General features: G+C 37.2%; 1 long non-coding RNA gene across 2 annotated transcripts; it reads right to left on the reverse strand.

The window, feature by feature from the left end:
* Positions 1–6,888: 6,888 nt before the first annotated feature.
* LOC133710499 (uncharacterized) lies at positions 6,889–11,870 on the reverse strand. Of its 2 annotated transcripts, none has more exons than XR_009846717.1 (4): positions 10,071–10,489; positions 8,906–9,005; positions 8,291–8,415; positions 6,889–7,137 (listed from the first exon to the last, which is right to left on the reverse strand). It is a non-coding gene; the product is annotated as an uncharacterized LOC133710499 (long non-coding RNA). The 2 variants fall into 2 exon arrangements; XR_009846716.1 differs by lacking the exon at positions 10,071–10,489 and adding an exon at positions 11,423–11,870 and having other exon boundaries at positions 6,890–7,137.
* Between the last annotated feature and the right edge of the window lie 16,111 nt (positions 11,871–27,981).

Genomic DNA, 27,981 nt, shown 5'->3' on the forward strand with positions numbered 1-27,981 from the left:
CATCATGCAATACAATGGATGGTGTAACTTGAACAGACCCAATACCTAAGACTGGAAAAGACGCACCATTCGCATTAGAAACATGGGATATAGAAGGGTATGACATAGACATAAAGAATGACTTATCATAGGTCATATGGTCAGACGCACTAGAATCAATTATCCATGTATCACTACCAGTAAAGTCAAAAACATGTAAAGCAACACCAATTTTACCTCGAGTTTCCTTAGTCAAGGAAACATTACCCTGTGAAGGATCTTGCCCTGCAATGCCGTAGAAGTCAGGTTCTGGCACCAATTGGACTGTCGCTTTGCCTCTTTGACCACCACCACGTCCTCCACTTCCTCTAGTATTCCCATCGGTAATAGTCAGATCCACCATTTTCTTCAAATATCCAAATTAAGAAACCACAAACCAATTGTTGATGGAATCGGTTGGTCCCTAAGAGCAGATGTGTAGAATGGACTTGATGTGCAAAACATAGCTTAAGGGATGCTTTAGACCAGTAATAAAAAAGAACGTAGACCAAAGGGATGCTTTAGTACAGAACGTAGACCAAATGAATGATTGATATACTGATGATTGATATATATCAATTAATGTTCCAAATACCAAATACCAAGCGTACAACGAAGGTATGATTGAAGCAACAGAACCAGTAACCAAGAATAAAGCAAAGGGATCAATAATCAAACGAAAGGACCAGCGACCAAAGAAACAAAAGAACAAGTGCAAATTGATTTTTTTTTTCCGCAGCGGAAACCAAATAACACCTACACCGAGTCCGAATAGATATTGGCTCTGATACCAAGTCAAATAGAACAAAGGAACAAAGAGATTTGAATTTTCAGATGTAATATTTACCTTCTCCGAACGGAGTATACAAGATATATCAAGACCTATTAGGAAACTAATTACAACAGAATAATCCTAATAATACTCAATATTCACAATCCTAATTACATGGCATGACTCACGCCAACATCCATCAGCTATATATATATACACACACACACAGTCCTTCTTGGCTAAGGACGTCCTTACCTAAGCTTAGGTACGGATTTCCAGTTTTTTACCATTTTTCGATCACATATTTACATCTTAACCGTTCAGTTTTTAAGTCCTAATGTATAGATCATCTCTGCAAAATTTCAGCCAAATTGATGATCGTTAAGGCCTTCAAAACTGCAATTTACAACAATGTACATGAACGGTTCCGGTTTGACAGATTCGGTTCATTCGTGTAAATTACAGTTTTAGATGTCTTAACGATCATCAATTTGGCTGAATTTTGCAGAAGTGATCTATACATTAGGATCTAAAAACTGAACAGTTAAGATATGAATATGTGATCTAAAAATAGCCAAAAACTGAAAATCCGTTCCATAAACTTAGATAATGATATCATTACCTGAGAAAGTCTGTGTGTGTGTCTATATATATATATATAGTAGAAGATCCACATGTCCTTAATTACATGCATGTGCTTTTAGGCCAGAGACATCTAGTACCTCACTACTAGATGTGTTTTAATCTAAACTATAATAGCTAGTGCTGATCGAAATAGTTTTATGCTGAGATTGTGATTAATGCTAAATTATTGTGCATTATAATCTTTACTATATGTTTGTTCTTTCTAGCTACCTATACAACCATTCTCCACGTCTCAATTTAACTCAAAAGTAAAGGATTGGGAATCCAATTCCTTTAATTGTTAGACAACTAATGGCCTATGATTAACTGGTCGGGTTATTGCGATGTGAATCATCGGATAAACAACGTGCTATATATAAACCAAATTGTTGGTGTAGAGGGTGTGCACATTCCTTAAAAACAATAACTTCATTACTCATTAGGAAAGCTTTAGGCAGCGGCGGATCAATTTTATCTTTTGTAAAAAACATTATTTTAGTCAGTTTTTTAAATGAGTATGATTTACTTTCACTATTTCTTTTTGGATAAACGAGCCTTTATTGGTAACCTAAAAAATAAGAATTTCGGTGAATATTGTTTATTTTTGTCCTAGTGAGATCTGTTTAAAATTTAAAAATACAGACGTAGTTAAACAATCCACTCGAGAACTGACACGTTATAAAGTTACTCTATGCAACTGGCAATCTTTACAGATCTGCCTTCAGTTTTGGAGAATTTTACACTGCAGATGAGATGATGGGCTAGCTTTGTGGTCAATGACGAGACTAGCTAATTACCAGCTATTTGATTGTGAGATATAATAAGACAAATAGTTAGAGCTAGAACTTTTGTTTTGCAGTAACAGAGCACTAATTAAGTAAACCAACCAGACCTATCGATCAATGACATATCGAAAGCGCACAAACTAAGCTCTTATTCCTCAAGATCAACATCAAGGTGGAAGTTCAATTCGATATGATCATATATGGCTATGCTCAGGTAGTTGATCGAAATACTTGGTGCATGATCGAGTTGGTCTTTTGTGTGAGAGTATATATATCTTGCTGAAACTATAATGATTGAATATACTGGCCACGATTGTGTTAGACTGTGACCAGCCTTTGCTTGGCGGACCCATATATACTTTCATGCACTTCCAACACTAAAGGGCTTTTGATTTTAACTACATTAATCTTCCATTAATGGAGGACTCACATTTTGCTGGAAAGTGCTTCCTATGCTCAGTTCATTCTCGACTGTGACACGTGTAGAAGTAAAACTTTCCGACCACCGGCCTTCTGTGGTTCTAAAACAATAATTATTCCTCAGCTTGAGGGCCGGCGAATGGTCTGTAAAACCATATTCATGCTCACGATCATATGCATACAAGCTCGACAACAATCACATAAGAATCAAGACTTACCTTCAGCAATTACTGACATGGATTTCATCTCTGCAGCTGTACAACAATGATCACTTGAAGATGACCTTCTGTTACTTACCAACTTGCTTCTCAATGGACAGAACAATATGCAAAACGTGGTGGTAACAGGGACCAAGTTCATCTATTTATATAGGATAGCTAACCCTTAGATTCCTTCCATTAAGGTAATTATTAAGGGACAAGTCTCCTAATTAGAATCCTAATGTATCACAATCTTGTAGCCTTTCTTGTAGACTAAGAAATGGATTACTATCCTTAATGAATTGATACACTGTTTCATTAAGTTACTAGTATTGATTTACAGTTTGTATCCATGCTAAACTAGGATTGATATTAAGCTAAGGGAGCTTCTATTCATACCTCCAAAGTTGGCATTTGGACCTCCCAACTTAATAGACCTCCAACTTACTTTTATAAATAACCAATTTGCTATCTAAACCTCCCTAATTTTCCCACAACGCCCATCGTCCAATAAGATCAATAAAAACTTCTCTTTTTTTAGGTTCTATTCATATACCTCCAAAATCGATAGTTGAACCTCATTCAATTTTTGAAGATTTCACAATCCTATTTTATCATTGATACAATTAAGCTGCACAAAAAAGAAAAAAAAAAAATCTCCAGCTGGTAGTCAATACAGTTTTTTTTCATTAAATCAATTGAATATAGAAGCACATTAGTATACTACTATCTGAGATGTTTAGATATTACTCCCAATCTCAAATTTTTTAATTTAACTGAGTTTTTGGATACAAAGTTTTCATCACTTAATTATGGATTACGTACTGCAGGTACCCATACTGAAAGTGGTCATGGTGTTCCAAAGCCGGTCCAACATAACGCTCCTTAGCTTGGAGAGAGACACATATTTACTAATTGCTTCGAGTTTGGTAAAAAGCGCAAGCAGCAATATAACAGGCAATGCACAGCTTAGAATTTTGCAAATTGCCTCATCAAAACATACTGTTTGTAGAGGTAATTAAGAAGAGATTTTTTTTTTTTTTTTTGTCAGTGAGTTGTGGCCTGTTGGTTATCTAGGATAATCGATATCGTGGAAGTCACATATTCAAACCTCACTGACATCATGGAAGGGTAAGGGTGGGGTAGGGTTAAAAAAAATATTTTCATAAAAAAGAGAGATTTTTTTTTTCCTCTTTTGTGTCCTTATTGGTAATTTGATATAAGTTGACGAAGTCAACCATAAATTGGAAAAAGAGAGAGGTCAAAATACCAATTCTGGAGGTATGAATAGAAGCTCCCTTAAGCTAATCATCATATACATTATGATAATTTGTGACAAGTCCACATTTGATTCTTACAATCTCCCCCTTGGACTGACACATATTATACTTGATGATTTGCACCAGATAATATCAAAACTAATTTAACTTACCAAAGTGCGCGCCAGATAACAAACTTGAATCATAAATCCATTCCAACACGGTCAGATCACAGTCACTTATGCAGAGCAAGAAACAGTATACATTTTAACAAAAATGCAGAGTTTCAAAACCACAAACACAAGCTCATGCTACATATGTCAATCCAGAAGTGATACGGTATATGTTAGTATGTATCAACAAGTAAACATATATTAGGTCCTACTGTATGTTTCTAAAACCAAAAACTCAAGCAAATTTACTGAACACTGATGGCTTAAAATTGTTGCTTGAACCATAACATCATGCTATACATGATTTAAGCCATCTGATAGCAAGTATAACTTTAAGTACAAAATCGACAATTTTCAGAACATTCAATAAAAGCTGCAGCAATAACCAAAATCTGAAAATACCTCAAGAAATTTTATTGATAATAATAAACTGTCTTTACAACCAAGCTGTGATAGATAAACTGGAAATCCACAACTCAAGGAAATACAAGAACTCAGAAACTTTAGAAATTTAAATTGCTCCAACTGGACTAACTCTCTACTGAACCTAAGCATCTAAATTAGCTAAAACTCCAATGCTTGTTGTATGCTTCTGGAATGCTGCTACTGACAAGGCCTTGGTGAAGGGGTCTGCTAGCTGTGAATTCGTGTCAATGCTTAAAACAGCTATTTCACCATGTTTTACCCTTTCTCTAACACTGTAATACTTTAAATCAATATGTTTGGAATTATTTGATCTTTTACTGTTCTTGCTAAAGAAAACTGCAGCCTCATTGTCACAATAAATCACAAGTGTGCCAGCCACAATGTGCCTCAATACTTTGGTCTGCATGAGAAAATTCCTAATCCAAAGTCCTTCACACAGAGTTTCATATACTGCAATAAATTCAGCTTGCATAGTAGAAGTTGAAACAAGAGTTCACTTCATGGTTTTCCAAGCAATAGCACCTCCTGCAAGCATGAACACATATCCACAAGTCGACTTCTTGGAGTCTGGATAATTTCCTGCAAAATCAGAATCTGAAAATCCAATGAGTTTCATATCCTCCACTTGCCTATAAACTAGCATGTAATTCTTGGTTCTCTGCAGGTACCTCAACACTTTCTTCCCAGCTACCCAATGCTCATGGCCTGGGTTGGATTGAAATCTTGATAAAATCCCTACTGCAAAAGACAAGTCTGGCCTAGTGCAGACTTGTGCATACATGAGACTTCCTACAAGTCTAGCATATGGCTTTGACTCCATATTCTCTTTTTCAATATCACTTTTGGGACTTTGCTTCTTGGTCAGTTTATCTCCTTTGGACATGGGAACTTCTCCAACTGCACACTTTTCCATACCAAATCTCTTTAAAATTTTGCTAACATAATTCTGTTGAGACAAACCAAGTAGTCTCTGTGCCCTATCTCTTTTAATTTCAATACCTAGTACATAGGATGCTTCTCCTAAGTCTTTCATGTCAAAATTGTTTGACAGAAAGCTCTTGGTATCTTTAAGCAGTTTTAGGTTACTGCTAGCCAAAAGTATATCATCCACATAGAGAACTACGAAAATAAAATTGTTCCCAACTGTCTTCAAATAAACACATTCATCCACAAGATTTTCTGTAAATCCAAAAGTAGAAATCACATAATCAAATTTCTTGTACCACTGTCTAGAAGCATTTTTTAGGCCATAAATTGATTTTCTTAACTTGCACACTAAGTTTTCACTTCCAGCTTGTACAAAACCTTCTGGCTGCTTCATATAAATCACTTCATCTAGTTCACCATTCAAAAAAGTTGTTTTAACATCCATCTGGTGCAGCTCCATATCAAAATGAGCAACTAAAGCCATGATTATCCTAAACGAGTCTTTTGTAGAAACTGGAGAAAAAGTCTCAGTAAAGTCGATGTCCTCCTTCTGTGTGAAACCTTTGGCAAATAATCTTGCTTTATGTCTCTCTACATTGCCATTTGCATCTCTTTTGGTTTTGAAAACCCATTTACAACCTATAGGTTTCTGATTAGGGTCAGGTTCAACTAATTTCCAAACTGCATTTTGGCTCATGGATTCAATTTTTGCTTCCATTGCCAGCTGCCATTGATGAGATTCACTACTTTCAATGGCCTGGTTGAATGTAGCTGGATCATTTTCCTCTGCACAGTCCATTTCAATTTGTGCTTCTTGCAGATAAACAATGTAGTCAGTGTCTTCCCCCCCATAAGATTGTTTTCTTGCTCTCTGTGATCTTCTAGGCTGAGGATTTTCAGGATTCACTACAAAAAAGAATTCAAATAGCCACGGCGCAATGCCGTCGCGGAAAGTCAAATTGCCGTCGCAAAAGACCAATGGCGACGGCTAGGCGACGGCAATTTTGCCGTTGTCGTTGAGGGCGTCGCCATTGCTATTTGCGACGGCAATTACGCCGTAGCTTGAGGTTTGACGACGGCAACTACGCCATCGCAAAAGGTCAATAGCGACGCCATCTACCGCAGCTGAATTTTTGCGACGGAAAAAATGCCGTCGCAAAATATGAATTATTAATAAAAAAAAATCTTTTTTTTTTTTTGTTACAAAACTCATACAATTGACATTCTGTTTAATTACTTAATTATGCAAACAAGATAATCTATAAGTACAGAGCCAACAAAGTCTCAAACGATAATTAAATTTGAAATACAAAGCTTGGATAGATTATATTTGAGGTATGATTATACAGATACAAAAATGCGCTAATATTTAAACCTCAGCTAAAACTAGGCTGCTCGGCAATGCGATGCTGCCAGTTTCTGTTTGATTTTCTTAAATTTTATACAGAACCTAAATTTACTAAAATTTCATATCACTCTGGTCTTTGTGCCGAAAGGACTTTCGGGATGGTTGATTTCCAGGATATCCTTTCCCTGAGAAAGTTGAAAAATGTAAATCAGATAACGAATTCAACCATATTATTGAAAACTCTTTAGCCTCTGAACCAACATCAGAAAGGAAATATTAATCGTAAATTAGAACTCAGCTGAGCTACAATAACAACTTTCCAGATAAAGCAAGATCACACATTTACTCGCAAACAGATAGAAAAAAGTAGAGAGTTCATATCAGAAGTGAAGCAAATGATCACAGCACCCTCAGCTGCCAAACAGTAATCAAATGATGTTTCCTAATTTTTTTAGTTGCTAACACCAGCCAAACAAGCAATGCAGACTAAGTATCACATCAAACCCAAATAGCAAAATAAAAAAATAGGCTCTGTGAGAATGTGGTCGTTTATTTTGATTGGAACTACATACAATAGTAATAAAAAAAAAAGGAATCATGGTTTCAGGTCTTTTCATTCCAAACCATAAACTTGAACATTCACTACACAATAAAAAAGGTAAGCAGCAGATCAGAAGAGCAACGGTCGCAAGGTGGCACAGTCCCAAAGCAAGTAGGTTTGATGTGAAATTGAACAGGAAAACCAGGGATATGAAATTGAGACAATCTATGAAACTATGAAACACAACATACCCCTTGAATCCTCTTCCCAGTGACATCCTTGTCCTTAAACTTTACAATAGACACTGCTGGTCTTCTATATCTATGTTTTAAATTTTTGAACACTTGTAACTTGTACAATTTTCCTTAAACTCTTTCGGCCTAGAAAAACTGATATCCCTTCCTTGAACTAACAAATGGGGGGGGGGGTAAAGGAAAATCCAATGACCACAATAATTGAAGACGTACTTGTACATATAAAATGGCCTTCCTGTGCATTCTTTTTCTCAAGACTATTGGTTCCTAGTAATTTAGCAGTACCTCTAAAAAGTTTCGGCTGGAATTTTAGGTTCATGTCACTACTTGCTTTTGCAATGGAAAAATTACGTGGAATGCAAAGTTGAGCCCAAAACAAATTTACATTACAACCCCTCCTAGTAGAGAAAGTTTCATACACATCACACAATGTAAAAGGGGATCAATGATTCTTCATACAAAGGACAAAGAACTAATGTGAAGTGTGGAAATTGACACATTGTTGGTCCTATAGACCAAGATAACATGCGTAAAAATATGTACCTTGACATTTTCCTTTCCAAATAGCATTCTGGACCAAGATTCTTTTGCAGGATATACTTCATCCATATGGATGATATCTAGGATTCCTTGAAAATTCTGGTTTCTTAATCCCATTGTCTGCCTCACTGGTTTTCAAAAAGAAAATAAGTTAGTAATTTACAAACCAAAGCTACAAAGAAATTAATAACTCATGTTTGAGTACACTTTGACCAATCGCCAATCTTACTTTGTAGAACCAATGGGCTAAAGATTCATCCATAACTGATATACTATCAAAACGTGTAGCAAAACAGAAACTGAACAGATATTAGCAACTTCATTCTAGTTTGAAGACTGGAGAAAGACTACAAACCTGAAATATGTGGCTGTCACTTATTTCAATATAATACAGAACCATGCAAATGATTAACAAATACATACGATTCAAGTCTAAATGGAGTACTAGTCCTATTAGCATTACTTAAAAATCATATCACTCAAATAACCCTGACAACAAAAATATCAATTGTGAAGGATCCAATCCTAGAAACACAGTCAAATTCATGCATATACCAAAACACAGGACCAACAAATCATTCTGCAATCAAATTAAACAAAATTGTAAACTGAGCTGACCTTTCAGTGCGCAGCAGCTTTGTCCTTGTCAGTGAACACTCCAGTAGACTCCACAACAATATCGGCACCAAACTGACCCCATAGGATCTCCTCTGGGTTTCTGTAACAAACAAATCCCATAATTGATGTAGTACTTGGATCTACAATCCCATACTTAACAGCAACTACAAAATCAACTCTATGTAAACCATTATGAACTAACATATATTGGCAGGAGTAAATCCCAAAAGAAAAAAAAAACTAAATATCTTAAACGAAGTTACAAAGGGAGCTCGTAGCTCTTTCAATCATTGATATTTCTCAAGTGTCTTCTCCATGAAAATGACAAACAAAAGAGAGCAATGAACAAATACTAGAAAGAACATATAATAAATAGGTGGAGATACAACTTGTTTAAATACAATGATGCTTCACATCTGTAAATGTCTGATTAAATTAGTTCAAGAACTATAATTAAACTACAATTTGTAAAAAGGACAAACCTTTAAAATTTCGTATGGGAAGCTCGCATGTATAATTGGAATACTATATCCAACCATTATTACCATTTTTCACGGATCTAGCACAAGTTTAATAATTTACTATGAAGTTGACAAATATTCATCAACAAATATCTTGTAATTAAGAACTGTATTGTCAGAATTTCATTTTCTAACCCTTTCCTGATCTTAACTCCGATCCGAAGAGATCTCCCAACAACACAATTTCAGTATTTTCTAAAATGGTCAAGGTGTCCTACAGCATTACAAACAATTAGCTTTACTACTCAAGCCTTGGCTTATTCCAACCCAAATAAGTCTACAGCATAAATTCAGTGCCTAATCCAACAAAGCATATTCAATACCGGTACCTTTCAAAGATTATAACTTTCAATACCAAATTTAAATCCATATAATGAAAGCAAGAACTAATAGTCTTCATGATAGATAATCAATATCATTCACCACTAAAAGCACATCAAAGATCTTCGTAAGAACAACACACATTTATTCTTTGGTAGATGTAAGCAAACTGTTATAATAACACGAAATAAAAAAACCCAGAAATGGAAAACAATATATTGTTATGCAAAGTGTGCACAATGAGATTTAACAGAACCTAAGAAGAAATGAAAATAGGTAAAGAAAAATAAAGAAAGAAAAACAAAAATAAAGAGAATATATACCTGATTATTTTCTTTTTGGAGTTGAACCAAACAGAACAAACTAACTTCCACTCTTAATCTGCAGTAGACCAAATAAAGAGAAAAAAAAAATAGAACAATTAAACTCATTTCAGATTTGTATACAACGTTCAGTGATAACAAAGTACTAAAGTGAATCTCGGTCCTTTTTTTTAATATATTTTTTTTCTTTTGAAGATCTTGGTCTTCTTATGTAAAGAAAAATAATAAGGCAAAGTCCAGATATCGATGGTTTCACGGATGATACTAATGCCAGACTTCACTGTATAACATCTCCACCCTATTCCTACAATCAATAACTAATGTAATTCAAAAGTAAAGAAAAACAAACAAGAGATCTAATAAGACAAAAAACAATAACCAATCCAAGTTGTTTGAACTGCTAAATTTTGCAATACCTTACGATGTGTACATACATGTACATTTGCAAGCATAATTAGCTATAATGGGCCACGCTCATTCGACCGCCAAAGGTACTAATTCCAACCAAAGGAATGACATGCAAACACACCGCCAGGCGGGCTACAACCTCGGCGGCGGATCACCCCCAGATCACCGCCAACGCGCCGCCACGTGCCGCGCCAAGGTAGCATCAGAAGCTCCCAGAGCTGGGGACTGAAGCACATCAGTCCCACATCGAAAACAAAGAGAAGATCAACCTCTTCCTCACCTATAAAAGGTTCTCTCCTCTCTCCTCATTAATTACGCATTCAATACTTACCTACTGTTACTTTGTCAACATAAATACATTGACTAACTTAGGCATCGGAGAGTTGAAGACCGCCCAACGCGGTCTCCCTCTGACGCCCTTTGTATTTTACTTGACAGGTAGCGGAGGCTTTGAGAACGTCACAAGTATCGATCCGTCCACCGGATCAGCGTTAACAAAGGTTCAGCTACCGCCGAACTTTTAGACATTAACACGATGCTCTGCTTGTTCCCAAAAAGATGTTCTGGATCAACGCCAATACTCTCTTTCACCAACCTATTGAGTATTGATGTTGTCATCAAAGTACCTCAACCCCGTAAGCAATCCGGCAGATATGATATAAATATGAAAAACATAGATATATATATATAGTCAATCCAATGCCTTATCAGAAAAATTCATATTCCCGTTTCGGGGCTGTATTTGAGATTGAAAGTTTTCATAAAAGATTCTGATTCAATCTTAAAACAATTCATAAAAAAAAATTAAAAAATCCCCAATTTAGATTTCTCTAAACCCTTAGTCAAATTTCCAAGAAATAGGAGAATCATAAAGACTAAAGAAGAGGATAACAGAGGAAGGATCTTGAGAGGAACTCTGACATACAGATGTACATAGTACTGACCTTTTCCTTTTGTTTCTCACCCAGAGGAAGGATCTTGTGAGGAACGATTGGTTTGTAGATAGCCTGGTAAACTCGACAGGACCGAAATCGAAGCAATTAGTCGGTTACATTCTGCTACGAATTTGGCAGATCTAGAGAGGAAAATAGCTTAAGGCAGTCATGGAGAGAGGAGGAAATCTGAAAGTATTCATCAGTGTCGGATCGAGATGGAGTCATGGGGTCAAAGAAGAAAGAGAGCAGAGCAGAGAAAGAAAAGATGTTTTCTTTTAATCAAAGAGATAGAATCGTTCAGATATTGTTAAAACCACCCTAAAGCGACGCCAAGTGTTTTGCAGTAGCAAACTGTTAAAAACTTGCGACGGCTAATGCTTGCCGAAGTAAACTCATAGTGGTTGGCGACCACTAGGGGCGACGACAATTAATACCGTCGCAAAATCTCTATACAATTGCGACGGTAAAATTTTTCTGTCGCGAAAGAGTAAGCTTTGGCGACGGCAATTAAACGCCGACGCAAATTAGTGAAGCCAATTGAATTCTTTTTTGTAGTGATTAGGTTTAGCTACTGGAGGTTCTTCATCAGGGATTGGTTCAGGTACTTGATCAGTTACTTGACCAGGTATAGTTACTTGATCAGTTACTTGACCAGGTACAGTTACTTGATCATGTACTTCTTGGTTTTCTGTAACAGTTTATGTTGCTAATGGTTCTTGTTCTAAAGGCAATGCCACACTTATATTTTCATCTGACACAATTTCCTCAAAATCTGAGGTTAAATCCTCAAAGTTTGTATTGTGAACTTTTTCACTTAGAAACTTTACTTGATGTGTTTCAAAAATTCTAGGTGAATGATGAGCAGAATATAATTTATAGCCTTTAGATTTATCTGGATAACCTATAAAATAGCAACTAATAGTTTTGGGGTCAAGTTTATTCAAGCTTGGATTATAAATCCTAGCTTCTGCATGACATCCCCAAACATGGCAGTGATGAAGACTAGGTTTCCTGCCACACCAAAGCTCAAAAGCAGTCTTTTCTATAGCTTTGCTAGGTGTCCTGTTGCAAATATAATTTGCAGTCTTTAAAGCTCTTAGCATTGAAGCCATCCTCAAGTGCAAGAGGTACAAGTTATAGAATAGGGGATTAAGTAAGGATGTCGAACCCACGAGGATTGGTAAATCATTTCCTAGCTAGGGAAAACCTAAGGAAAAACTAGAAGAATATGCAAATGTACAATCACAAACCAAGGCTCACAAGTGAACCAAAGTTCATGGTGAGTATGTGCAAAATGGTGTGTAGAGATTTGATTTTGAGATTGGTTTCTATTCAAATTGAAACAATGACAGCAAGTAATATAATCTAAGCTAAACTAAATAAGTTGTTATCAAATGGATGGGAGTTAGGGCATCGGGTTTCACCTTTTGCCTCCCTTGCAAGCATTAAAGCAATTGAATATGAATGATGCAAAGCTAATTGTCCAACTACCCTCTTAGCATCCGGATAGGACTACTAAGGTTTAAACCCCTTTCATTTTATTAACTCTAACCGGATAAGTCTAGAGCTAACTACCTAGAGACAAATTCAATTACCGGATAGGTCTCAATCCTTTGCCCCTAAATGCATAAAGCTTAGAGTTTAGGTAACCAAGCAAGCAAACCAATCCTATCTCTAGGTGATTTTAGCTCACTACCCTCACATGCACACATGATGTGCTTTCATGCTCCATTTTTGCCTAAAGGTAATCAATCTCTAGGAAAAACTTCATGTCATGGCAAACACATAACTCAAATTGATTAGGTCTAAGTAATGCATTCAACTATTGACTTAGCATGTGAGAATGACAACATGAATTTGCATCCATTTATAAACAAAAGCATCAATACAAGCAAGTTTGGCTAGGGCTTTCAACCCTAGCCCCAACTAGTTCACTACTCACACATAGCTAGATACACAAGCTTCAACATTCTATTAAACATCAAATATATAAAGAGATAGAGAGTAAAGGGTGACTATTGATGATGCCGGAAGAGGTGGTGGAGATGAGTCTCTAAGAACATGATGTGGTGGTAGTCACCTCCTTCTCCTTGCTCCAAGCTCTTGATATTGGTAAGAATAGTGAAATTTGGGATCTCTAAGGTGAGTTTTGGTGTTGAGTGGTGGAGGAAATGGAGGTTGTAGTAGAGGAAAATGGAGGTTGTAGTGGTGGAAATGATGGTTTTAGTGGTGTAAATGGTGGTGTCTTCTCTAGAGAGAAAAATTGATCTTGGATAGGATGAAGATGATTGAATGGAGTCAAGAATGCTGAATAATTGGTCTTTGGCCTCCCTTTGATCAGCTATGTGTGTCCTCTTTGGTCCCAAAGTGTGCAAGAGATGCTCTTACACCATTGTCCCCCAAATGGTCCCAAATTAGCAAGGTGACAAAAGGACAAGGTGTAGGGAGATATTTGAATTTCAAGTGATGGGAGATTCTCACAACCATGGTCCTCCTTTGTTGGAGAAAGGACCCTCCATGAGTGGCAGTTCGCCGGAAAAGTTTGCCAGAAAAGTCGCCGGAAAAGTTCACCGGAAAAATGGCCGGAAAAGTCGATTTGCAATTTTCTTCCAATCTCCGTATCTTCTTCCCCTAGCTTCAAATCTCCGCATTTCAAGCCTCATATAGTCATTTTATTCTCAATGCAAGGTTTCCTACAAATAAAAGGAAATGGATTAAAAAGGGTAAAATAGCATGGAAGACAAATCAATTTTCATAATTATGGGGCACAATTGCATAAGTAATTGTGACTCAACAAAAGCCTCACCCCACAAGAATTTAGGCAAACCAGTTGTACACATCATGCATCTAACCATCTAACCATGTTCAAAAGAGTCCTATTCTTTCTTTCTGCAACACCATTCTGTTGTGGATTATAGGGTGTTGTGTATCGTGCTTTAATTCCATTGTCTTGCAAAAACAAGGCAAATGGACCCTTTTGTTGGCCGGATTCAGTGTACTTGCCATAGAACTCACCACCTCTATATTATCTCACTGTTATGATTTTCTTTTCTAGTTGATTTTCTACCTCAGACTTAAAGATTTGAAAGGCTTTCAATGCTTGTGCCTTTTCTGAGAGTAGATAAACATAACTGTATCTAGAAAAATCATCAACGAATGTGATAAAATACACATTCCCACAGATAGTTTGATGCCTAAATGGACCACATATATCAGTGTGTATAAGTTCCAGCAATTTCTGGCTTCTATATGCAGTCTTCTTCCTTGTATTGGTTATTTTTCCCTTAAAGCATTCCACACAGTCTGTTAGATCAGAAAAATCAAGTTCATTTAGGATTTTGTTTTTCACCAAAATTTTCACTCTCTCTTTTGAAACATGGCCGAGTCTTCTATGCCACAAAAATGCATACTTTTCATTTAGTTTGGTTCTTTTAACACCTATTAAAGTGCTAGTATTGTTTGTGTTATTTTCAACAAGTAAAATTTCTTGTTGAGCCATTGAACAATTTAACTGTAAATAGTCATTCATAATAACACCAGAACCAATTTGAACAAATTTTTTAGAAATAAGAATTCCATTACTATCAATAACAAGTCTACAACCAGATTTGACTAAAAGAGAAACTGAAACCAAATTCCTTCTCATGGAAGGTACATAAAAAACATTGTCCAGAACTAACAATTTTCCTAATCCTAGATCGAGCTTTAAGGTGCCAATAGCCTTGACTGCCTCTCTCATGCCATTTCCTACACACAGGTTCATTTCATCACCTTCTGGGATTCTCCTCCTTATGAATCCCTGCAAAGAATTAGTTATATGAATAGGTGAGCCTGAATCTATCCACCAAGACTGTGGTTCAACATTTATAAGATTAATTTCTAAAGAAAAAACTGTATTAGAAAAAATCTTACCCTTTTTGGCTAACCAATTCTTGTAGCCAATGCAGTCCTTTTTCATGTGTCCTACTCTTTTTCAAAAGTAGCACTTGAACCTAAATGGCCTGTTTTCCTTGGTCACTGCAGCTATTGAACTCTTAGTTATGGCTTTGGTAGGCTTCAACTTGTTATGTGGCTTTTTCTTTTTAGGCTTCTCTATGAGATTTATGGCTGTAGCATGTTCTTTTTCTTCCTTGATCCTAGCTTCCTCATCCACACAGATGGATATATAAGTTCATCTAGAGTCCAGTTTCCCTTTTGAGAATTGTAACTGGTTCTAAGATGACTAAAACTATTAGGTAGGGAATGCAGTGCATAATGCACTACGTGTTCATCCCTAACTCCCATCATGAGCTCCCTGAGTCTGCCATTTATATTGATCATCTTCATGATATGCTCTCTAACTCCCCCTGAACGCATGTACTTCAAATCATGAAACTCCTTGGTTAGCCTACCTGCTTCTGCTTTTTCACTTTCTTTAAACTTAGCAGCTATGAGTTCCAAAAAATCTGATGCTAGCTCAGGCTCTTCTATGCTTCCCCTGACAGTCTTAGACATGGAGGTACGAATGAGGTTCTTAGCCATCCTATTGGATCTATGCCACTTCTTATAAAGATCAGTTTCTTTCTTGGTGCTCTTTTCATTCAACTCTGCAGGCTTATCTTCAGTAAAGCAAAAATCTATATTTTCATGCATTCCCATGTAGTTCTCTACTGAGTCTAGCCAAGCTCTATAATTGGTTCCAATTAGCATCAAGACACTGTTCAAATTCATGTTGGAGTTACCTAAGGAGCAAAACAAAATTCATGTGAGTTCTTAATTTGTAAAGAGAATATCTTTAAGTTTTCTGTGTCTTTTATGAACTTTAAACAACCAAAACAAGAACAGTTCAAAAACAAGATCATACAAAAAACTTAATCAATCCATACTTGCATTCATGTCAGTCCATACATAGAACAACATAAGCATCACTTTTGAGCAGAAGCATAATATTCCGAAATTCTTTATCAATATGTCATGCTTAATCAAAATATGTTATCCAAAGAAATTTATCCACATCTTTAGACAGAAGAAAATTTCCAAGTATCTAAATATATTTCCATTATGCATGCATACTGCTGTCTTGCATTCTAAGACCATACTTGACCACTTCTTTGGAAGATAAAACAAAAGCATAGTCTTAAAACACAAGACACAATTTTAGTTTTGTTATACCACATGTTTTCTGCCAACATCAGTGAAGAATGCTTTATGCACCATGTTCACTTATGCCAACAGAAAAACACAAAACTCATGAGCTTTTAACTATTCCAACGTCTAGATAAAATTTTCCTTGTAAGAAAATAAGCTCTTGCATCTGTTAAAATCAACAATGTGTAAAACTTTTGGGAGATTTTGATTCTTTATACATTGTCACTCGACCACAGATACAACATCATGTTGAAAACAACATCCAAATCATCATGCATATCAAAACACATATACACACAATTGTTTCGATTCCAAGAAACCACAAAACAATCAAGAAATTGTAAATTTCATCCGATCACCATCTACTCTAGCCTAACGCACGCCGGGAATGCAACTAGGGTTCTTGAGCACAATCAAAAAACTCAATTGTCATACTTATCGAAAACAATTTCTCAGAAAAACCTGATTTTGCTTTTTCCCCAATTTGCTGCTAAAAATCTCAGCGGAAGCGTGAATTTGATAACCAGATGCAGCAATCGACTCCATTGGCTTCTTGATTCACAACAATCGGGGTTTTGAATCCCCTCCCGAGATGAAAACATCTCACGCGTTTCCGAATCCAGTCCCAGACCTTCGTCTTGATCAAAACTGACCGTTGTGATACAACGGTCACCTGTTCTTCTTGTTTTGGTCGGGTTTGGGCTTGGATATCCGCGTGCTGTGACTGGGCCTAGAGTTGTTTCAGCCTGTTAACCCGTAAAGAATATATATATATATATATATATATATATATATATATATATATATATATATATATATATACAGGTGGGTTCTGAAGCGGACGTCCGCACTTTGCTAAAGTGCGGACGGCGACGCAGCGGCGGTGTTCCAGGCGGCGACGGCGGCTCGGGGCTTGGCGGACTGAGGCCGGAGGCTTGGCGGACGGTTCTGGGCAGCGTTCGAGGTCGGAGGAGGTCGGAGTTGCAGGTTTCTGGGCAAGGCTGCAACCACGTCGCCGACGACTCCACCCACTGCAGACCTGTCCGTCCGACCCCTGGCATCCGTCCGGCAAGCTCCGCCGCTCCGTCACGCCCCGAGCCGAGCTGCTGCATCGACGTCCGCCCTTTAGCAACAGTGCGGACGTCCTCTTTGGAACCGCTCCGTATATATATATATATATATATATATATATTTTTTTTTTTTTGCAAAACTCTAAAACGAATTTCATGTCAAGCAAAACTAAATTCATATTTGTGAGCCTATGCTCTGATACCAATTGTAAAACCATATTCATGCTCACGATCATATGCATACAAGCTCGACAACAATCACATAAGAATCAAGACTTACCTTCAACAATTACTGGCATGTATTCCATCTATGCAGCTGCACAACAATGATCACTTGAAGATGGCCTTCTGTTACTTACCAACTTGCTTCTCAATGGACAGAACAATATGCAAAACGTGGTGGTAACAGGGACCAAGTTCATCCTTAGATTCCTTCCATTAAGGTAATTCTTAAGGGACAAGTCTCCTAATTAGAATCCTAATGTATCACAATCTTGTAGCCTTTCTTTTAGACTAAGCAATGGATTACTATCCTTAATGAATTGATACACTGCTTCATTAAGTTACTAGTATTGATTTACAGTTTGTATCCATACTAAACTAGGATTGATATGATCATATACATTATGATAATTTGTGACAAGTCCACATTTGATTCTTACATGGTCTCCCAACTTCATCAGCGGAGTAATTGCCTACTCTTAGTGATGAAGTTATGGGGATACGTATGAGTCATCATGTAAAACGACTGTGCACAGATGCACACTGATATATATGCACGCATGTATACCATGTATGAATATAAATTAGGGTTATTATCACAAATGGTACCTGAACTATACCTCAATCTTATCGATGGTACCTGAACTTCAATTTTGATCACAACCAGTACCCGAACTTTTCGATTTCATTTTAAATGGTACCTAAGGCCACATTCGATAACTATTCCGGCCAAAAAAGCCAAATCTAAAAAAAAAAAAAAAAAAAAAAAAAACAAGTTCAAGGCAAGTCTATTACCAAAAAATCATCACTATATATGATTGCAACCCTTGAAATCATCAAAAATCATCACTATGATTGCCTCCCATGCCGTTTTTAGTCGGAATAGTGACCGGAGGTGGCTCTAGGTACCATTTAAAATGAAATAAAAAAGTTCGGGTACTGGTTGTGATCAAAATTGAAGTTCAGGTACCATCGATAAGATTGAGGTATAGTTCAGGTACCATTTGTGATAATAACCCTATAAATTAAGTGTTACGTTCGAAAAGATAAATTTACCATGTTGTCGATAATGTCAAATATAATTGAGGATTTAGAGATGGTTGATGAAGGCAATTGTTCGTGCTTAAGTTTGATCGATAAACGTTAACCAATGAAATGGTCAATATTCTCATCTATGTTTTTTTTTTTTTAACTGTATGACTGTAAATATATGGTAGATAACTGGAATAAACTTATATATGGGCACGAAATGTTTAACAATGAATAGATTTATAAAGAGGCGAAAGCAAAATTTTTCCACACTTTCTCTTAAAGAGTACCGGACAACCAAGCAAGATGATGCTTCTTCATATGGATTTTGTTTTTAGTTGCAAATTCTCTTGTGAGTATTCTCCCTCCGACGAGTGTTGAGTTATTATGTTGAAGAAAATAGTTAAGAAATGCAAAAGGATTTGGCAAACTCCCACCATCGACCATGTGGACACATCTCCACTCAACTAAATTAGTGAAAATAATTAATTTAGACCTTCATCACATGTCCTACTTCCTTGGATCCGAATCCGACCCGTGACATCCGATGGTCCTCGGCCTGCCACACGAAACCAAACCCTATCGTAAAGCCCTCGGTGGCTGCCAGCAGTTCGTAACCCTAACATGGCTTGCAAGAACGAAACTAGTTAATATAATACGTAACGTAACTGCACCTAAATCACTTGATTAGACTAATAATTAAGTTTAAAGTGTATGATTAGTTTGAAGCATCTCTTCACTCCCAGCTTTAACCCTTTAAATTATTCTCCGATCCCCCTCTCTCTCTTGACGACATCGTTTAATCGTAAAGCTGCATGGTTGTTCTTCTCCTTCTTCTTGGGGGTTGGGTGAGATGCCGTAATCTCTGACGCTTAGTTTGTTTGTTAATGAGTGAAATGGAGCTTGTGAGAGGGACCTAAGTGTGTTTCATTATTTTGTTTTTGGTGAAACTAGTCCTGTCGTTTACCTTTCATGTTAATTTTTATTATTTGCTTTCGGTTTTGGACAAACTTAGCTAAGCTAGCTTCTTCAAGAGTTCAAGCTCTATATCATATATCTATCTCCCTCTCTCACCCTCCATCTATAGTAATTGGTCTTAATTTGGCGATCGAAGCTTCCAAATAGATAGTATGGATTATCAAAGGGTTTAATTTTTTCAATGGTGATGCATGGAGACTATTATTATTTATATATGAGCGGAACATACCAAAATCATATGAGATATGAAATATTGTTTAGAGGCGATTCAAATGGTACATACATATTCGAACTCTTCATCAGATTGCTCGTAGTAAGGATATTACATACACATCACTAGTATTGTATATTGAGTTTCTTAGAATAAGGAATGTGAGATGTTTAGTGTTGGAATACGAATAGAAAAAACTTCATCAATTCTTAAATTCGGCACTAAAAAGAAATTTGTTTTCTCTACATTCAAATGAATAGTCTAATTTTCTATTAGCGTACATGCGTATGTCATTCTCATGCATGTTTTTAACTAAAGATTGTTAATTGATACGTATAAAATAATTTGTTAGTGTTATAAATAAATCAGAATACGTTATTCACTCGCACACACCGAAACAACTAATACGAACAAAACTCATGAGATTAAAATAAAAATTAATAAAGCTCTTGATGAGGTGGGTACTTATGTCCTTGATGGGACAAATACATTGATGCATATAATGATGGCGATGTTCATACACATGCCACAAGCATTTGGACTTTTTTCCAAGTTGATCAATACCTAACCCTGCAGCGTTAAAATGAAAAGCATAGTAGAAAAAGAGACTTAGACAGCCACCATTTTTAACGGAGGAAGCTTGTCGTTCATAAAGAAAACTAAGCTAAGCCAACAGCAAGTTTCCTTTGTCCCTGAATTGTACCACCTCGTTTACATCACAGTTTTATCATTAATATCTTGTTCTTTCTCTGTCTGTATAATAGAGAGGACAACTTATCCAGTACAATTCTGCACTATCTTTTTACAACGACCCTGCAAGATCCACATTAAAATTGTCTGTAATTATTGTTAAATCTATATGATGCAACAAGGACCACATCAAGCACAAGATCATATCATAAAACACATACACAATATGAATCAAACTAGCTGCACAACATTCACACATAAACTGCAGAATAGCTTTCCTAGTGGAACTAGGACTCCACCTGCATCATTGACGTTCTGGATCCCTGCAGAAACAACTTGACCAAGGTTAGACATCTTGAGCAACTGGAACCGAGAATGAATAGCAGCAGCAGAACTCGAGAAGAAAGTCTTCTATATGTCAACACCAAAAGCTTCAGAATGGGGCTGAACAATATGCCATACTCGGTGGTGAATACAGGGACTTTGCTCCCTATTTATATTGGCCAAAACAAACGAGTTAGACTCATCCCATAAGGAGTCCAACACTGCTTCATGTTTATCGAGATAGGAGACTTAGAATTTATCACCAACACTTGATGTAATACAGGTTAATTACTAATGAGCTTCCTACTTCTATCAAGAGACATACTCCTCAATAGATAACCAGAATTAGAGTTATGATTATATACTTCTTGTTATTTATGTAAAGATAAATCAATTTGTTTTTATTCTTGATGTAAATCAGATAATGTTAAGTCCATATTTTCTAACAATTATGTACACCCTAAGACAGATGATGAGTTAATACAATGTGCAACTATTTCTACTACACATTTACTGTACCTAATTTCGTTATTAGGTCGTTGCTTTGGTAGGTTATGATTAGTAAATTCTGGGAAGTTCAAAATACTATAAGGTCTCGTTTGATTCACGGAATGGAAAATAATTCTTTTGTCTTTTCCATGAGCAGGGAAATAAAATTTCCCAAGAACTTTCAATTCCGATGTTTGATAACATTAGGAAATTTTTTAAAAAGTTTGTAATTAATGGAATAAAATAATGTTTTGTGAGTAATAAATGCAAGGAAAAAATGAGGGAAAGTGATTCCTTTAGGCCTCGTTTGGTTCACGGAAGGGAAATCAATTCCCTTGTCTTTCCCGTGGGGAAGGGAAACTAATGGCACGTTTACTTACTTGGAATGGAAAATAATCATGAATCGGAGACAAGTGGAATAGGAGAAGAAAGGAATCGGTATTGATTCCGGAGGAATGATTCCTAAACCCATCTCCCCCCTTCGTAATCGAATTCCTGAGTATTCAGGAATCGATTCCTGATAAGGAGGTGAGACCTACATCCATTCCGATTCCTTCATGTGTTAGTAAACGCATGAATTCTTTTACCCGGAATCATTCCGATTCCTTTATGTGTTAGTAAACGCATGAATGTTTTTACCCCGTAATCATTCCCTTTCCTTCCAAGTAAGTAAACGTGCCCTAAAGTTCCTGTCAGATTTCCTTTCATGTGTTTGGTAAAGCAGGGAAAACATCCAGGAAAGACCATTTGATTTCCCTTCCGTTGTTTGGTTGGTGCAGGAAATGAAAGTAAAAATATATCAATGTTTCAATAATATCTTCTATTTTAAAATAAAAACAACCTAGAATGAATTTTCAATACTACCAAGGGTACTCAAGCAATTAATGCTGGGAAATGGGATGGGAAACTCAATCCCATGAAGTTTGAGTGGAATGAGTTTACCCCCAACTTTCCTCTATGTCAGGAAAGCATTTCCGGACTTTGTGGTTACCAAACAAAGGAAATGAATAACTTTCCTTTCCCAAGTGGCCAAGTCCTCAAATCCGCGAAACAAACGAGGCCTTAGTGTTTGGAAGAAACCACTTTCTCCCTTATTTTTCTTTTATTCAGGAAAGTATTTCATTTCCTTTTGTATCTCAAACGCCGGATTTCATTTCCTGATATTTACTTTCTGTGAACTAAACGTAGCCTAAGCCCTAAGAGCACGTCAATACTGGTAAATCTGCTACAAGCAGCCGATATTGATTAATCTCTTTTTGGCAAAATACAACTTGGCCAATTTAGGTGTCTGATTCAATAATAAGTGCATTTTTTTTTTTTTTTTATAGTTGTAGACTTGTAGACATACTTGTAGTGTGTGGGGGACTTTACACGATCATTTGACAGATCTATTAGGGGAGTGCATGTTCTAATAAGTTTTGATACTGATTTTGGTACAAACTTTGAGGATAAGATATTTTTATCATTTTTTTCCTTACGGTTATTCTTTTTGTGGTATGACCTTTTAAATTACAAATCTACTTCTATGCTTAATATAACAAATAGGATTTACACATGCCACATAGACACTTAACATTCATATATACAATTCGGGTAGTTTATAAAGTTTTAGTACGAAACTACAATTCTTGAAATTTTGTATAATTTTCTTTTTGTTTTTTTTCTTATTGATGATGCATGATTGCATGGTCTTGTTAAATTGCAAATCCAAGTTTTAAACCCTAAACCACGTGGTGTGGTGTGTTGGTCGAATGGCCTAGTCTGGAACCCCCAGGTCTAGCGTTCGAATCCCAGCTCCATCCCGTGGCCAGCAGATTTGAGGAATCCTTTGGATTCGTGCGTCTGCAATGCAGTTGATTAGTCTGGCTTTGCCTGGCTTTCGCCGCAATGTCGGTGTAGGTGTCCTGGCGCTGGGATACCACTGCATGGGTGTGTGAGTTACTAACAGCTAACTACCTGATCAAAAAAAAAAAAAAAGTTTTAAACCCTAAATTTTTTGGACAATAATTATAAATCTAATTATATAAGTCACTATTGGGTAGATTATAATAGTAATTCTAAGAAGACCCTTACTACACTCATTGATATTTGTGAACCCTCACTGCTCCAACTTGTTTATAAAAGGGTTTTTGTCAATTTATCCCATTTCTAGGGATTTTTTCCCACTAACCCCTTAAGTTTTTTTAATTCTCTCTTACCCAATACACTCTAAGGGAGTCTTCCCTAATACCCCATTAAGATTTTTTTTTTGTTTTTATTTTTTTTAAAATACCATTTTACCCCTCACCCCTTTATTACTTAGAGAGAGAGAGAGAGACAAAGAGAAAATGGAAGAGAGAGAAACCATAGGAGACTTCGCCGGAGCCGGTCGCCGGATTCTGGCCAACTTTGCCGGATTCTGACCAACTTTTGCCGGAATCCGGTCACCGGCTGCCGCCCACCGGATTTTTTTAAAAACCTCTAATGCCTCCCAATAGAGGAGCAATAGACGTCTATTGCCCCACAATAGACGTCTATTGCCCCAGCAGTGTATTGCCCCTAATAGATGTCTACTGCCCCCCAATATACGCCTATTGCCCCCCAATATAAGAGCAATAAGGTCTATTGCCCCCCAATAGACATCTATTGCCTCTCAATAGACGTCTTGATTACCGAAATGGGAACCAATCTTCTTAAAATAACACAAATAAAACTTTGATTAAAGAAAAAAAACAAGGAGATTACATAAATTCAAAACGTCTATTGCCCCCCAATAGACGTATATTGCCCCCCCAATAGACTTTTCGATTACTGAAATGCGAACTAACCTTCTTAAAATTACAGAAATAAAACTTTGATTAAAGAAAAAAAAACGAGAGATTACATCAATTTAAAACATCTATTGCCCCGAATAGACGTCTATTGGCCCCCAATAGACGTCTATTAACCCCTAATAAAACTTTTTTTTCTTTGTTCTTTCTTTCTATTTTACCAAAAAAAAAAACAAATAAACCAGAAACTGATTTGTGGACCCATAAACTAATCTGGGCACCCAGGAACTAGTGACCTCTAATTAATCCTCCGGTGCGGCAACTTCTGCCACGACGGGTCAGCATCCCAGATGCCTTCCTCCTCCACTCCACGTCCTAATTTGGGCACCGGAGCTGCGAAATTGGCCAAATCATCTTTCTCCTTTCTCCTCTGCCACCGGCCTGCATTTAGCACTGGAGGATACGACACCGGAGCAACGGCAAAGTGGATCGAACGTCGGTGACGCGCAGCGGAGTGGATCGAACACTCGGTGAGGCCAAGGAGATGGCGGAGTGGATCGAACGCCGGAATCTGGGCAAGAACTCAACGTCGCGTGAAGGTGAAGATCGGGGAGTGGATCGACGCCGGAGATGCGCAGCACCGACGGGTTGGTCCTCGACACCGGAGTCTGGAAGAGAGAGGTAGGCTGCGTGGGTCGAGCGTCGGAGCCGGAAACGGCCTGGCTCGTGCGTCGGAGCCGGAGGTCAGTAGGAAGTGGGGAAGGAGGGAGAGAGAGAGAGATCGGGACCAGAAAGAGATTGATATTGAGTGGCAGTGGTTGTAGTTATTTAATTGAGTTGAGGGTAAAATGGTCATTTTGCGTTAAATTGTGTGTGTGGGAACAAAAATCTGTTGCTGGGGTAAGTGGGATAATTTTTTGTTATTTTGGTGCTTTGGGTCAAGGACCCTTTATAAAATGCCTCAGTTTGGAAAATCATCATGGGGTTTAGTACTTCCCTTTCTTGGCCAAGAAAAACAACATCATACCTTCCATAGCTAACTATTATATCTTGCCAATCATTTTGCCTTTTTCATTTTTACGATAAAACCTAATGTAAATCATTTTGCAATTAACCATTTTAAGATTTATACTACTCTTATATTAGGATGAAATTTGTTAATCAAGATCATTGCATTTGAATTATATTGATTATTATTACTAGTTCGCACGGTTACTAATACACTTTTAGACTTAAAAGATATTTAACGTGTTAAGTACATTTATTTCTTGCTTATTAACTCAAATAGCTACTATTTTTTTTTTTGGTCGAAGGTAGCATCAATTAACAAGGCCCAAGGCCAAACAACAGTACAAGGGACACAGCCCAATACAGACGAAGTCTGCAAAGCATGATTCACATAGTCAACTGCCAGAACAAGCAAGACTAGAGAAATCAAAAGAAAAGAAAGAACAGCTGAAAACCTAAAGCAAAAGAAAAAAAGAAGGAAATAAAGAAACAAAGCCCATATCTTCTTCAGCCGCCACAAATCCAGCACCACCAACGTCCACCATGGCCGTCGTAGCTGAATTCGTACATGGAACTCCAAAATTGCAGCTTGTAAGGAGACCCCAACACCAAAGCCCGAACAAAATAACCCTGAAAATGGAAAAACAGAAGAAAAAAGAGGATCTAAACACAGATATATCCTCTTCCCCACAGTACAAATTTGCACCATAACATGAGATTTGCAGCCACAACTTAGAGAACAAATCTAGGCAAACGAAACCCAGATCAGGAGGAGCCAAGAGACCCCGAAAATAGAACATAGAAGGAGGTGGTGCATGCACCCGAGCCAAAGCTCTACCTATCTTCCGATTGAGATGCGAGAAATCGCGTTTGAGAGAAGCCACTGCAAGAATCAAGCCATGGTACCGATTTGAAATGGAATAGAAGAAATCCAGGCAACAAGATCTGGAGATGAGAGATGGTGGGTAAAATAAAGTGATGGGTGGTGAGGAATGGGTTAGAGCAAATTTGGGGCTAAAGTTCAGAAAGAAAATTGGGGCAAGATGGGAAGAGAAGGGAGGGAGACCGAAGGAGAAAAAAAGAGAAGAAACAAGAGGCAGAAGCCCCAGATCTGAGACATAGCTCAGGGAAGCACCCATAAAGGGTGAGCAGTGCCACTGACTCTCAAGGGCACGGAGTGGGTTTCAAAGAGAGAGAGAGAAAAATCTACAATAATAGCTACTATTCATTATAAACTCTTTCTTTCTTAAAGTTTCTTGTCCGACATGAGAACTTTTTGGTGAGTTTCGGCTACGTGCATCAAAACTATGCAGTGTACTAGTACAAGGACATCACATTTTCCTCTATATGAAGATGGAAATCTTAGTGGACTATAACATGTTACGTTCAATTTTTTCAATTGGTAAATTCAATGCGGGCAGAATTTCAAACTCTTGTAAAAAAGACAAAATTCTAACACAGTGATTAATATCACCGACAAATGATACATGGCACGGGGTGATGAAAAATGATTCAAAATTATTACTACTAATTTTGATTGACTCATAAATACGAGGATTATCCATTCTTTTTAACTCTCGACATTATACTTTTTCTTTTTCTTTTATGTTCTAAAACAAAGTTTCGAGCACCAATGGTCGGCCCTAGCTTGACTCCCCCTTATTTACAAGAAAATCACCAATATTGAAATTTTTTGAAACCATTGAAAAGACAAACTCACAGTTCACGGCTGATCAAAACTCAAAAGGATTGAGAACCGTACCGGACACAGACGGTGGTGGTGAGTTTGCAGAACCCGACAAGGGTGTCCAAACCCGACCCAGAGAGGCTTTCCGTCCACGTGGTACAGAGATGCACCTCATTTTCCATCCTCTTCCCCACACGTGACACGTAGCACCCCAACCCCCATTATGAAAACTACACGTCGCATGATCCCATTGGGCGTCGCCAGAGAGAACCGGTGCGCTGACGTGGGGCGTCGCTGTCACTAAGAGCTCCGAAGTGGGTAGTAGTGATGGCCTAATCACTTCGTGACAAGCCTTGATTAAAGTGCCCCTTACGCACCCACCCCTGCTTTTCCATTTATTTACCCCTTATGCCACTGTTGTCGTCTAACTACTTCTCCTCCCTTGCCCTCGATGATGGTTTTGCCCTTGTTAACCGGTCTTATTTGCCTCCCTCGCCACGCCACGCTTTTGTTGCTTCTTCCATGGTAAACAAATTTCATTAAAAAACAAAAGCTAAGAAAGATACCTACTCTATTAACCTAAGGTTTTAGGGAGATTACGACTTCACAAGTACTAACAAAACTCTTTTAGTCTCGGTGGGGTTTTAACTTTTCCATTTAACTTGTTAGCTTAGCTTTGCTTTTTTCTAATACTAACAATACTAATAGTAGTGAAGTAGATTTTGAGTTGGGAGATCAGACTATTCAATTTTTTTTGTTTTGAGTGAATCAGACCATTAACTCATTCTTATCCATCAATTTATGTTCAAAATAGATACTATAGTTAGGCAGATTACTTTTAAAAGTAGTTCATGTTGCATTTTCAGATTCACAAGTCGGATCAATTCACTGAATCAACAAACGATAACTATACAAAAAATATGTTTGTAACAACGATGTATTATTATTATTATATATATTAATTTGCACTTATTTTGTGCGTT

The sequence above is a fragment of the Rosa rugosa genome, chromosome 5, assembly GCF_958449725.1.
Source record: "Rosa rugosa chromosome 5, drRosRugo1.1, whole genome shotgun sequence".
NCBI classification, from domain to species: Eukaryota; Viridiplantae; Streptophyta; class Magnoliopsida; order Rosales; family Rosaceae; genus Rosa; species Rosa rugosa.